The sequence below is a fragment of the Peromyscus leucopus genome, chromosome X (genome assembly GCF_004664715.2).
Source record: "Peromyscus leucopus breed LL Stock chromosome X, UCI_PerLeu_2.1, whole genome shotgun sequence".
Lineage (NCBI taxonomy): Eukaryota > Metazoa > Chordata > Mammalia > Rodentia > Cricetidae > Peromyscus > Peromyscus leucopus.
The window spans coordinates 61,049,899-61,063,205 of NC_051083.1; positions in this window are offsets into that span (position 1 = coordinate 61,049,899).

Genomic DNA, 13,307 nt, shown 5'->3' on the forward strand with positions numbered 1-13,307 from the left:
TGGCACACATCTATAATCCCAGCACTCTGGAGGCTGAGGAAGGAGGAGTGAGACCTCAAAACTGAGCTAGTTATCAAGGACCCTGTCTGAAAACCAAAACAAAATCTTGGCAAAAAGAAGGCTTCTCCAGGGAGTAGGCAGCCGTCCAAACAACAAAGTCCAGAGATGTTGCAAACTTGGTCATGACCCATTGAAGGGTCAATATTCAAGGGCTCTGACTTGGGGGCAGGAAAGGCCAAGGCGCCGAAGGTTGTGGCGCACTCCCTATCTGCTGTTTGCTGGGTGGCAGGGATCTGGGCTCTTTCAGGGGTGTCTGTGTGCAGAGGTGCCAGCAGCTGCAGGGAAAAGACAGCGTCAATTCCTGGATGGAGCCTAGCTGAACTACGGAGAGTAGTCAAAGCAGCAGCTAACTGAGTTGAGACTGCAGAGCAAGCTGCAGTATCCATAGAGAATTGGCATGGCAACCGCAAACTGCCTCAGATGCTCAATCAGATAGCCTGGGCGCTCACAGTGGGGGCTGGAGGGGGAGGCTCACTTAATTTACCGATTCCGCAATATTTAAATGGCAGATCTGACCTGTAGTATACAGGGGCTACACAATTCTACTGATCTGGACTTCCTTTGATTCCCAGGCTAGGCTAGGCTGAACCCAAAAGGGCAAGCGAAGAAAGGATTGGGGCATTGAAGTGAGGGAGAATAAAGCGGGAGGCAGACATCTGAAAGGCGTGGTGTCTTCAGAGTTAGATAAACAATCTGTCATGGAGGATTCAAGAAATGGAACGGCTACAACAGAGATGGGAAAGACAGGCTCTGGCCAGATTGTGACAGGCCTTGTGTGTCTCTTTAAGGGGTTAAGAATATCTTTTAGAGAGGATGGCATGGTGGTGCACCCCTTTAATCCCAGCACTGGGGAGATAGAAGCATGTGGCCTCTGTGAGTTCAAGGCCAGCCTGGGCTACTAATGAGTCCCAGGACAGCCAGGACTATGTGAAGAGACCCTGTCTGAAAACAAAAACAAAAACAACATCTATAAGAGAGCAGGAGCGGGCTGGAGAGATGGCTCAGTGGTTAAGAGCACTGGCTGCTCTTCCAGAGGTCCTGAGTTCAATTCCCAGCACCCACATGGCAGCTCACACCTGTCTGTAACACCAGTTCCAGGGGACCTGACACCCTCACACAGACAAACATGTGGGCGAAACACCAATGCACAGAAAATAAAAAGAGAGAGCAGGAGAGGTGGCTCAGTGGTTAAGAGCACTTGTTTTTGCAGAGGACCTGGGTTCAATTCCCAGCACCCATGTGGCAGCTCAGAAGTGTCCATAACTCCATCGAATTCAAAGAGATCCAAGGCCCTCTTCTGATTTCCATGGGCACCAGGAACACATGTGGTACACAGACATATACTCGAGCCAAACACATAAGACAAAGTTTTCGACAAACACCGTAGGAATATCTACAAGAGCTGGGCATGTTGGTACATGCCTGTGCTATCATGTTAGTACATGTCTGTACTATCATGGCCTGCTTTTCAAATGGTCTACAAATTAAGTTTGAGGCTGGCATAGGCTTTCTGATACTCTGCCTCAAAAAGGAAAGGAAGAGAAAAAGAAAGAGGCCAGGTGAGATGGCGCAGCAGGTAAAGGTGCCTGAAGTGCCCACCGCCAAGCCTGACGGCAAGAGTTTGACCCCAGGGACCTACGTGTAAAGGAAGAGAAGCAAGGCCTCAGAGTCCTCCTCTGACCCCCATCCTCATGCTGTCACATGTGTGCTCACCCACACATAGATGCGCGCGCACACACACACACACACACACACACACACACACACACACAAAATAAATAAATACATATTTTAGAAAGAAAGACCATCTGTAAGTAGTTGGGGAGTGAAACCTCAGACCGAGAGTTGGAGGCCAGCCTGATCTACTGAGTAAGTTTTAGGACAGCTATGGCTACATGGAGAAACCCTGTCTCAAAAAATCCCCCCCCCAAAAAAAGGGCGGTGGTGGCGCACACCTTTAATCCCAACACTCAGGAGGCAGAGCCAGGAGGATCTCTGTGAGTTTGAGGCCAGCCTGGACTACAAAGTGAGATCTAGGACAGCGACCAAAACTACATGGAGGAACCCTGTCTCAGAAACAAAAAGAAAGAAAGAAAGAAAAAGGGAAAAAATCTTTCTTTTTAATTTATGTGTATGAGTGTTTTACCTGCACGTATATTTGTCCTTGGTGCCAGAGGCCAGAAGAGGGCTTCAGACATTGTGACCTGCTATCTCTCCAGCTCTCCCCACGCTGCTTTAATCTGAACTTACTTTATTGTACGTGCATGAATGTTTTGTTTACATGTATATATGTGCACCACGTGTGTGCTTGGTGTCCAAGGAGTTCAGAAAATGCCATTGGATCCCCTGAAACTGGAGGCACAGATGGCAATAGGCCACCATGTTGGGTGCTGGGAATTGAAACCAGTTCTCTGCAAGAGCAACAGGTAAGTGGCATCTCGTCAGCCCCATGCTTTCCCTTTTTCCTTTTCTTTCTTAAAACATGCTTTCTTGATTGTTTACTTGTCTCGGGCAGTCTCCATGATTATTTGCATGCGTATGCATATGATCACATTAGTATGTATATGGGAGGATGAATGGGGTGTTATAATTCTTTTTTAATTAATTATTTAACTTGTTTTATATTTTAACTTAGTTTAGTGTTTTGTTTTGTTTTTAGGTTTTTCAAGACAAGGTTTCTCTGTATAACAGCCCTGGCTGTCCTGGAACTCTCTCTGTAGCCCAGGCTGGCCTTGAACTCACAGAGATCTGCCTGCCCCAGCCTCACGAGTGCTGAGATTAAAGGTGTGCACTACCACTGCCCAGCATTAGTTTAATTTTTTGAGACAAGGTCTTACTATGGTGCCCTGGTTGGTCTGGAACTCTCTATGTAGACCAGGCAGGTGTCAAACAATTTGTTTTTGAAAAGCAGGGGTCTCATGTACCCCAGGCTGACCTCAAACTCCCCATGTAGTCAAAGATGGCCTCCAACTTCTCTTCTGCCAGTTTTGCCCCTTGAATGACAGGATTACAGGCCTGTACTACCATACCCACTTTTATGTGGTACTGGAGATCAAAGCCAGGGTTTCATGCCATGGAGTGACAAGACTTTTCCCAGGGTGTGGTGGTTTTAATAGAATGGGCCTCGGGGCGGTGGTATTTCATGCCTTCAGTCCCAGCACTTGGAAGGCAGAGACAGGTGGATCTCTGAGTTTGAGATCCTGTCTCAGAGGGGGTTGCATAGGCCCATATATTTGAATGCTTGAGTCCAGGGAGTGGAACTGTTTGAGTTTAGAAGGGCTTGTTGGAGGAAATGTGTCATTGAGGGTGCACCAGCTTTGAGTTCTCAAAATTCCATGCCAAGCCTAGTCAGTCTGTCTCCCTGTCTCCCTGTCTCTCTCTGTCTCTGTCTCCCTGTTTCCCTGTCCCTGTCTCCCTGTCTCTCCCTGTCTCTGTCTTATAAAATAAGATAAGATCATGCAGTTTGCAGCATATTTGGTATTAAATTAAGTACTAATATTCATAATCTCATCATATCATCATCAGTATAGCTAAATAGCTAGCTAGTACTATCCCAATACTTGTACATAAGGAAATGGTGGCTCAAAAGGTTAAAAAATAGTTCCAAAGGTTGCACAGTTTGAGCTGGGCATGGTGGTGCACCCTTTAATCCCAGTACTAGGCAGAGAGGGGTAGATAAATCTCTGTGAATCCAAAGACAGCCTGGTCTACCTAACAAGTTCCAGCCAGGGCTTTGTGAGTCTTTGTTAGGGAAAACAAAAAACAATGAAAAGGTTGTATAGTTCGTGACTACAGAACTAAAATTGAACCCCAGGCAGCCTGGCGGCGCGGGTTGCTTGTCTATAACCCTAGCACTCAGGAGGCTAAGGACAAGGGTGGGTTTTGTTTTGGGGGTTTTGTTTGTTTGCTTGTTTCTTTTTTGGTTTTTCAAGACAGGGTTTCTCTGTGTAACCCTGGCCATCATGGAACTCTCTCTGTAGACCAGGCTGGCCTCGAACTCACAGAGTTCCACCTGCCTCTGCCTCCTGAGTGCTGGGCTTAAAGGCTTGAGCCACCACTGCCAGCAGGACAGTTTAAAGTGTTTAAAGCCAGCCTGAGCTAGAGCAAGACACTGTTTCAAAACAATAATGACCAAAAACCCCTAGGTCTATCCCAATCCCGAAGTGGTACTATTTCCTTTCTATAAATCTTTTTTTCAGGAAGAGAGGTGCTGCTGAAGATGGACCCCAGGGCCTCATACATACTGGACGAATGCTTAGCCCTGAGTAAGTACCCTTTGGCACCATGTCCTCCCTCCCAAAGGCGTGCTTGAGGAGGCACTCACTGTGTGGTAGGCAGCACGCAGAGCTCCTCTATGTAAACTATCCGTAGGCACTAACCTCCTGGAAGACGAAATGTGCGTTTGATTCCCCCAGCTCAAGAGAGAAATGGTGAAAATCGAAACAAACAAACAAACAAAAAAACGGCCACCCTGCACCCCGAGAGTGGGGGGGGGATGCAGGGACGAGGCCATGCTGGGAAGTTCTGCCCAAAGTGGGTTGCAGACATTGTCCATCTCAAGTGAGGTAGTCAGGGATGCAGGCAAGGTGGGGAGAGGCCTTTATCCAAAATCGCAACCTCCAAATGTCTAAATTAAGGTAAGCGGTTTACATTTCTTTTCTTGTCTTCTTTTTTTTTTTGTATGTGGATGGGTGTTTGGCCTGTATGTAGACACACCACTTCCGTGCCTAGTAACCACACAGGCCAGAAGAGGGCCCCAGCTTCCCTGGAACTGGAGTCAACAGGTGGTTGTCAGCTGGGAATTGAAGCCCTGGTCCTCAAAAAAAAAAAAAAAAGAAAGAAAGAAAGAAAAAGAGCAGCCAGTGCTCTTAACCCCTGAGGCATCTCTCAAGATAATCCTTTGAAATTCCTCCTTTCTCTCCTCAACCCAGCAGTGACCTTTTCCATCCCTTTGGCTTTTCTGCCCCAGCCACCCCATGCTGGGGAAGGGACCTAAACCTTACTCATGCTAATCAAGTACTCTGCCTCCAGCCTCCCTCGGTCTTTTCCTGACTCCTCATTGGCCTCCCTTCAAGAGACGGAGCCTTTCATTCCTCCCAGATCCCTAGACTGATTAGTTCAGAAAGACTGGCCTAGGCAAACTCACTAAGACTCTGTGTCAACAGAAAGGTTAAAAGGGGCAGGGGCGGGCGGCCGGGCGGCCGGGCGGCCGGACGGGCTGGAGCTAATGTCACTAAGTGGTAGAGCGCCTGGCCTGGGCGAGGTCCTAGGCTTCTTCCATCCTCAGGAACCTCGCCACCTCCAATGCAAATACCTGGGAGAATCAGCTCCAACCTGAACTCATTCTCACAAAAATATAGGCAATTTGCCTGAGAGACACAGGAGGCCTGGGAATTCTCTTCCAATCTTTCTCAGATCCCTTTCCTCCTCCCTTTCTTTCCTATTGTAACCCTAATGTCCTAACTGATAAGGTGTAGCTTGGGGGTTAATACTTATGAGAGTACTAGTTCCGTGCCAGGTACTGTGTTAAACATTAGCCCCTTTAATCTTCATCCTTGGAGTGAGCACCATGTTGTCCCTATTTTACAGATGAGGAAACAGGCCCACGCAGAATAAATAACTTATCCATATCACTCTCTCGGCTAGGAAAGAAGGGTCCAAGTTGTGGAACTGGAACTCCAGCTAGCCGGGCACTGAAGACAAAGAACACTAACTAACCATTTCTGGGCCATACTTTCCCCTTGGACTGGCCATCAAGGCTTCTTTTGTATCCTGTCTTCCTGCATCTTCTCCTCATCCACACATCACAGAGTCTCCTTAAAACATGAAATGGCCAGCACTTTAATCCCAGCACTTGGGGAGACAGAGGCAGGTGGATCTCTGTGAGTTGGAGGCCAGCCTGGTCTACAGAGCGAGATTCAGGACAGTCAGGGCTCCACGGTGAGACCTTGTTTCAGACAAACAAAACATGAAGCCGTGGTGGGGCTGAAGAAACCGCTCAACGGTTAAGGGCACTTTACTGGCTGCCCTTGCAGAGGATCCAAGTTCAGTTCCCAGCGCTCACACTGGGCAGGTCCCAATGGCCTGTAACTCCAGGTGCAGAGGCTCTGGCATCCTCTTCTGGCTTCCATGGGCAAGGTACTCATGTGCACATACAAATTCACACACACACACACACACACACACACACACACACACACACACACTTAAAAGTAAAATATTGAGCTGGGTGGTGGTGGCTCACACCATTAATCCCAGCACTTGGGAGGCAGAGGCAGGTAGATCTCTGTGAGTTCAAGGCCAGCCTGGTCTACAGAGCGAGATCCAGGACAGCCAGGACTACACAGAGAAACCTTGTCTTGAAAAACAAACAAACAAATAAATAAATAAATAAATAGCTTTTAAAAAGCATGAAGCCATAGAACTGGGGAGGATGTCTCAGTGAGTAAAATGTTTGCCACATGCAGGCATGAGGACCTGGGTTTAAACCCCAGCATCTGCTTAAAAGTAGGGTACAGAAATCAGGCATAGTAGTACATGCCATCAATCCTTGCACTGAGGAGGCAGAGGTAGGCGTGGCCTACATAGTGAGTCCCAAGCCAGCCAGTCTCAAAAAAAAAAAAAAAAAAAAAAAAGAGAGAGAGAGAAATTCAAAAACATATTGGGGTGTGCTTGTAATCCCAGCACTGGGGAGTCAGAGACAGAAGGCTCCCTAGAGCTCACTGGCCAGCAAGCCTTGTGAACTGAGGGGTTTCAGGTTCAATGAGAGACCCTGTTAATGTAGAGAGAGTGAATGAAGAAGACACCTGATCTTGACCTCTGACCTCCACATACACACTCATAGATATGTCTGTATACGTTGCGCACACATACACACGCAGCCATGGAGTACTGTTGTGCTGCCAATTCTTTGTGAAAGTCCTAATTTAAGTTTATTTATCTGTTTATTTGTTTGTCTGTGGTGCTGAGGAGCCCAGCCAGAGTCTTGCGTTAGACAAATGTCCTGCCATCGAGCTACCCCCTCAGCTCTTGCTTTTTCCCTTAAGATAGGGTCTCACCATGTATCCCAGGGTGGCCTTGAATCCATGAGCCTCCTGCCTCCGTCTTCTGGGGATATAAGCCTGGGCTCCCATGCCAGCACTGTGATAGTCTTGTAATGGCTTTCCTTTGCTTCTAGGGCAAAGCACAGCAGGGATACTATTTAGGATCAGGTCTGACCACATTCACTTGTCAAAAGTGAGGGTTTTCTTGCCTTGCTGACTTTTCTTGGGTGGATTTTGTCCTAGCAGGGCAGGACAGAACAGAGCAGGGAATGAATGCCTTTTCCAATCTGATCTGCATTTTCCCAGCAGGACCTCCCACCACCCTCATTCCTTCCAGGAAATCCTCCTGTCTACCTCCCTAGGCCAGCGCAGCTACTCTTTCCTTAACCGTGAACACACACACACACACACACACACACACACACACACACACACACACACACACACGGAGTGGTGGTGTGCTTCCTCCTTGGCTTTGTTCACACTGGTTGTTGTATCTCCACTAGTGCCCACTCTTTTTTGAGACAGAAAACCAGTTCCCATGTCACCTCTGAAGAAAGAATGAGAAATAATTCCATTGGACCCTGGTTATTCTGTTGGCATTTGAGTCTTTCCCAGAGTTAGAACCTTATAGAACGCAAATTTAAAGGAGGCACTCTGCCGGGCGGTGGTGGCGCACGCCTTTAATCCCAGCACTCGGGAGGCAGAGCCAAGCAGATCTCTGTGAGTTCAAAGCCAGCCTGGTCTGCAGAGCGAGATCCAGGAAAGGCACAAAGTTACACAGAGAAACCCTGTCTTGAAAAACCAAATAAAATAAAATAAAGGAGGCACTCGTTCTCAAGGGCCACACGGATGACACCCCTCAACTTCTGTGACCCCAACAGCAAGAGCCTTCGCTGCACCGTAGATCCCTCCATTACCTCACCCTAATTCCAGCCTGGTCCTTTCTGCCAGACAAGAGTGCTCACAGATGAGGAGCCCACGTTCTTATTTAGCTTGTATCTATCCCTAGTAACTAGACAAGGCTGGGCACCGAATAGAAATTTAGCTGGATAAATGACATCAGATTCTTCCTTCTCTAGTCCAACAGAGGAAAGAGGTAGAGGAAGATGACGACTTTGGGCCCTATTGTGAATGGGAGACAGAAAGCAAACGGAATAGACTTCATCCTGGCCTTGGCTGTGAAGACAACCATCCCAAGCGCCTTTGGCGTCTTAGACCTGGGAATCCTGCTTCCCTCTTCTGTCTTCTGTTTCTTTCTTTGTTAATGAAAAACATTGTTGATGGTTTTTGTTTTAGTTTCTGTTTTGTTTTGCTTTTGTTTTTTCAAGGCAGGGTTTCTCTGTGTACCTTTGGAGCCTGTCCTGGAACTCACTCTGTACACCAGGCTGGCCTCGAACTCACAGAGATCCACCTGCCTCTGCCTCCTGATTGCCGGGATTAAAGGCACATGCCACCACCATCCAGCTTGTTTGGGTTTTTTGTTGTTGTTGTTTGCTTGAGACAGAGTCTTTCTGTAGCCCTAATTGGACTGGACCTCACTATGTAGACCAGTGAACTCACAGAGATCCACCTGCCTGGATCTCCCAAATGCTGGGATTATGGGCATGTGCCACCAAGCCTGGGACCCTGATTTTTTTAATTACAATGTATTTAAGTATGTGAACATGTGTGCACCACTATGTGTGTGTGTGTGCATGTGCCTCTGTGTGTGTGTGTGTGTGTGTGTGTGTGTGTGTGTGTGTGTATCAGAGGACAGCTTGTGGGAACTGACTTTCTCCTTCCACCATGTGGGTTCCAGGGATCACTCAGGACATCAGTTCTGGTAGCAGGTGTCTTTACGGGCAGAGCATCTTGCCAGCCACCACCCACGCTCTAGTACTGAATTTCTAAACGCCTAGCATATATGGTAACATCATCATTTGCTCTTCCTACCAATTCTTCTTCTTTTGTTTGTTTTTCTGAGACAGGGTTTCTTTCTATAGCCTTTGGCTGTCCTGGAACTCGCTCTATAGACCAGGCTGGCCTCGAACTCAATCCCCTGTCTCTGCCAATCCCAAGTGCTGGGATTAAAGGCGTGCACCACGACCACCACCACCACCACCACCACCACCACCACCACCACCACCACCTGGCTTTTCTTTTGTCTTATTTTTCTTTCAGGACAAGTTCTTGTTATGCACCACTGGGTGACCTCAACCTCAAAGCAATCCTCCTCCCTTAACCTCTTAAGTGCTGGACCTTCAAGTGTGAGCCGTCAAACCTGGATCATATCCTTACCCTCTCTCTTACTTTACATTTACTTGGTGTGTGTGTGTGTGTGTGTGTGTGTGAAGGCAAGTGGGGGAGATTGTGGGCCTGCCTGTGGAAGTCCGAAGACAACTTTCGGTAGGTATGAGTCTGTGGGTTCTCTCCTTCCATTTTGGCAGCAAGTTCTCTGACTGAATTACCATCACGCCAGCCCCATTTCCATTTTCTTACCTGATTTCTCAACAGTTCTGTGAGAAAACTCAGGCAGATCTGGGTCTGCTAGTGTAGACTTACTTACAATCTCACTCAACACAGGGGAGGCTGAGGCAGGAAGGTTGAGTTTGAGGCCAGCTTGAGCTACACAGTGAAACTGCCATTAAAAAACAAAAACAAAGCCAATGAACAACACAAGCTAAATCGGACTATGAGCTCATTTTTTAAAGGAGAACCTCGGCCGGGCAGTGGTGGCGCATGCCTTGAATTCCAGCACTCTGAGTTTGAGGCCAGCGTGGTCTACACAGCAACACTGTCTCAAAAAAAAAAAAAAACCGAGAGAGTGAGAACAAGAGTGAGATCATCTCAAGAAGGTAGAATGTTTTAATGGTACAGCTAAAACTAGAAACTGAATTTGGGGCATTTGTTCTATAAAGCCATGTTGCATGACCACCATGGCTATTTCAATGGAGTCCAAACTCAACATGGTCAAAAGCTTCATTTATTACCAGTTTCCTCCTGTCCATAACAAAAAGCAAATACGGCCGGGCGGTGGTGGTGGCGGCGGCGGCGGCGGCGGCGGCGGCGGCGGCGGCGGCGGCGGCGGCAGCAGCAGCAGCAGCAGCAGCGCACGCCTTTAATCCCAGCATTTGGAAGGCAGAGGCAGGCGGATCTCTGTGAGTTCGAGGCCAGCCTGGGCTACAGAGTGAGTTCCAGGAAAGGCGCAAAGCTACACAGAGAAACCCTGTCTCGGAAAAATTAAAAAAAAAATGCAAATACAAATAACAATGAAAAAACCTGCTATATGGGGCTGGAGAGCTGATGGCTCAGCGGTTAAGAGCCCTGGCTGCTCTTCCAGAGGACCTGGGTTCAATTCCCAGCACCCATATGGCAGCTTACAATTGTCTGTAACTTCAGTTCTAGGGGGTCTGACACCTCACACAGACATAAATGCAAGCAAAACAATAAAATAAACAAATAATTTATAAAGAAAAACGTGTTATCATGGATCAAGATATCTTAGTTACTTTTCTGTTGCTGTGAAGAGACACCATGACCAAGGCAACTTGTAAAAGAAAGCATTTCATTTGAAGGCTAATGGTTCCAGAGAGCTGAGTTCAAGACCATCATGGTGGGGGCTATGGTAACAGACAGGCAGGCATGGGGCATGGTGCTGGAGCAGTAGCTAAGAGTTTGCATCTGATACACACATACAGAGAGAGAGAGAGAGAGAGAGAGAGAGAGAGAGAGAGAGAGAGAGAGAGAGAGAGACTGAGACTGAGACTGAGACTGAGACTGACAGACAGACAGACAGACAGGGAATGGTGTAGGCTTTTGAGACCCCGAAGCTCACCCCCAGTGACACACCTCTTCCAAGGTCATTAAGTTATTAGGTCATTAGGCCATTCCAAAGATTAGGTCCTGCCTCCTAATCTTTCCCAAACAGTGGCACCAATTGGGAACCGAACATTCAAATATATGAGCCTACAGGGGCCGTTCTCATTCAAGCCACCACACACATTCTCTCTCTCCCCCTTTGTTTTAGAGATTCATTTTATAGGGTAAGGAGATGGCTCAGCAGTTAAAAGCACTGCTTGCTGCTCTTGCAGAGGACCAAGGTTTAGTTCCCCGAATCCAAATGGTGGCTCACAATTATTTGTTAACTCCAGTTCCAGAAGAACCTAGGCCTTCTTCTGGCCCCTGTGGGCACCAGGCATGCATGTGGTGCTCGCGCGCGCGCACACACACACACACACAAACAAGCAAACACTCATACACATAAAATAAAAATAATCTTGAAAAAGATTTATGTAGTTGTGTGCCCACAGAAGCCAGAGTTGGTGTGTATGGTCCCTTGAAGCTGCAGTTATAGGCATTTTTGAACCACCTGTGAGGTCTGGACTTGGGTCCTCTGATAGACCAGTATTCATTCTTTAAATTTTTGTTTGTTTTTGATATAGGGTTTCTCTGTGTAACATCTCTGGCTGTCCTGGAGCTCTCTTTGTAGATCAGGCTGGCATTGAACTCAGAGATCCACCTGTCTCTGCCTCCTGAGTGCTGGAATTAAAGATGTGTGCCACCACTGCCCAGAAAGTTTTAGGTATATCTTTTTGTTTGCTTTTTGATACAAGAGTTTTTCTGTGTATCCATGGCAGCCCTGCAACTCATTCTGTAGCCCAGGCTGGCCTCGAACTCACAGAGATCCACTTGCCTCTACCTCCTGAGTGCTGGGATTAAATGTGTGCATCACCACCACCAGGCCTAAATTTTTTTTTATTATTTTATTCTATGTATATGAGTGTTTTGCCCACATGTATGTCTGTGTACATGCATACCTGGTGCCCACAGACACCAGAAGGGTGTCGATCTCCTGGGACTGGAGTTACAGATGGATGTGAGCTGCCATGTGGGTGCTGGGAATCAAACCTGGGTCTTCTGGAAGAGCAGCAAGTGCTCACTCTTAACTGTTGAGCCATATCTTCAGTTCTACTGTTTTGGTTCTTTGTTACTGTTTTTTTTTTTTTTTTTTTTTTTTTTTTTTTAAAGAAGACAGGATCTTTCTCTGTAATCCAGGCTGGCCTGGAATTTGGGATGATTTCCAACCTCACCACACTGGCTTTAGTTAAAGTTATCTCTCCCAATCAAGGCTAGAAACCAGCTCTCACTACCACTCATTCACCGGATCCTACAGACTTAAGCTTCAAAATCTCTGAATTCATTTTGATGGCTAAACTTTATTTTGAAGCCAGGCATGGAGGTACATCCCTGGAATCCCAGCACTTGGAAGGCAGAGGCAGGTGGCTCTCTGTGAGTTCCAGGCTAGCCAGGGATACATATTAAGAGCCTGTCTTTCAATTTTTAATGTATTTTATTTCAGATTTATTTTATATGTATGTCTGTGTACCATGTGCATGCCTATTGCCCTCAGGGTGCCAGGTCCCATTGAAGTTAACAGATGGTTATGATCCACCATGTGGGTACTGCTAACTAAACCCTCTTGCAGGTCCTCTGCAAGAATAGCAAGTGCTCTTTCTTTACCACTTACCTCTCCAGCTCCAGTATTGTATTGAAAATATTGGATTAGTGGTGTGTGTGTGTGTGTGTGTGTAGGAATTGAAGCTAGGGGATGTTTGGGAAGTCGATGGATTCTTTCCTTTGACCGTGGACTTTAGGGATCAAGTTCAGGTCTTCAGGTTTGTGTGACAACCACTTTTCCTAAAGGGCCTAAAATTGTATTTAATATTTTCCCTTTCTCCTGCAATTATTTTGAATCCATCTTTTATCCTTCCCATCACTATAGCCCTTGTTTTGTTTTTTTTTTGTTTGTTTGTTTGTTTTTTTGAGACAGGGTTTCTCTGTGTAGCTTTGTGCCTTTCCTGGAGCTCACTTGGTAGCCCAGGCTGGCCTCAAACTCACAGAGATCCACCTGCCTCTGCCTCCCGAGTGCTGGGATTAAAGGCGTGCGCCACCACCGCCCGGCTCACTATAGCCCTTGTGAAAGTGCACAATATCTTAGACATACTCCTTGCACCCATTTGCAGGCTTTCAGGCCTTCCCCTCCATTCTTTCATTGTTCTAGGGAACTTCTCCTTGAACAGATCTGAGCTTGCCACTCCCTAGCTGAAAAAAATCCCAGACTTGTACTCCCACCTCTAAACCTGTGGTTTCCCAATCCCTTCCATTTTGTCTTTGAGGCCCAGGTCAAATGATACCTCCCCAGTAAACCCTCAGCCTCACTAT